The sequence below is a fragment of the Octopus sinensis genome, linkage group LG1 (genome assembly GCF_006345805.1).
Source record: "Octopus sinensis linkage group LG1, ASM634580v1, whole genome shotgun sequence".
Classification (NCBI taxonomy): domain Eukaryota; kingdom Metazoa; phylum Mollusca; class Cephalopoda; order Octopoda; family Octopodidae; genus Octopus; species Octopus sinensis.
Genome location: NC_042997.1, coordinates 137,528,695 through 137,529,906, shown reverse-complemented (window position 1 = coordinate 137,529,906; position 1,212 = coordinate 137,528,695). Strand labels below are relative to the sequence as shown.

The 1,212-nt window shown below is 36.8% G+C and overlaps 1 protein-coding gene across 3 annotated transcripts in view; it reads right to left on the bottom strand.

Annotated features, from left to right (window-relative positions):
* Positions 1-1,010, bottom strand: part of LOC115210843 (rabphilin-3A) — a 266,359-nt gene extending 265,349 nt beyond the window's left edge. Inside the window, exon 1 of one of the 3 annotated variants that reach the window (XM_036505145.1) lies at positions 726-1,010. The gene's annotated coding sequence lies outside the window, so the exon portion shown is untranslated. The remainder of the gene's footprint in view (positions 1-725) is intronic. The other 2 variants (XM_036505143.1, XM_036505140.1) reach the window with 2 other exon arrangements.
* Between the last annotated feature and the right edge of the window lie 202 nt (positions 1,011-1,212).

Below are 1,212 nucleotides of genomic sequence, written 5' to 3'. Positions count from 1 at the left end.
GATCGCCTGAAAACAATATGGTCTTAAACTTTTTAAACTTCTAAACACTATGGCAAAAGAAAATTTACATCAATGCAACCCCACACATTTTGATCGTTAACAAGGAAAAGGTGCAAAAACCTTCACTACTTTTGAGACGAAACCCGGTATGTGTCAGTGCGAGAACCACTGGGTTAGACAAACTATGAGAGAAAAGAGAGAAGCGGTAAGTCAAACAGGTGGGTTAGGTAACAGGACAAATGGAAATGGCAAGTGTGGGCAAGACAGGCAAGAAAGAGAGATAGTAGAAGAATCGAAAATAGAGATGAAGTGATTGACAGACAGACAGACAGAGATAGATAGATAGATAGATAGACAGACGGTAGAAGGAACGAGAATCTAAAAGAAAAACAACGGGAGATCGGGATTTGCGAAAAAAAAAACGAGGGAGATAAAATAACAAGAAAGAGTGAGAGAGTGAAAGAGAAGGCGAGAATGAAAGTGTTGGAAGCTGAAGTTGGAAAAGTGAATAAGGGCGGAAAGAAAGATATGAGTATGCTTTTTAGTCTTTGTTTATTTTCAATCTATCTGTTTTCGTTTATTTGGAAACAGGTGTTTGCAAAACAAATACTTGTATTTCGTATTTCTAAGATCGAAGATTAAGCATGATCATTATAACTAAAAAACCACGAATGTCTCAGAAGAAAAACGTGGGTGGAACAACATAAGAAAATTAACAAACTTACCGCTATGTACTTTTTAACATATTGTTTTGTTCCAGTTTAGTATTTTCCATAATTCGTCTGCCTTTTACAAGAGAGCGAGCGAAAGAGACGTCGGTCAAGCAATAAATAAAGACTAGCAGAAAATAAAGTTAACAGTTTCCCACACCGACAACAAATGGGAGAATATAACGGAGAAGGCAGAGTTTAGAAACGAAAAATGAAACTATGTTAATGACTGGAGAAGCCAGCCGATAGTGACGTTTGGAATGCAGAAATAGAGAGTTGACAATTCGGTAAAGACCGCAACTTTCCGTCAACAGCCGCTTTCATTGATAAGTTCTAACTTTCTTTTATTTTCGCAATAGATAATATTGATTTTCCGTGTTGGCATTTGACCACAGATAAGTATGGGAGGAGCAAAGTCTATTAAACTGACTGCATACATGACAGGTATTAACTGTATCGGATACATTTAAAATTTCAGTCGGAACTTGGAAATAGTTGGAAA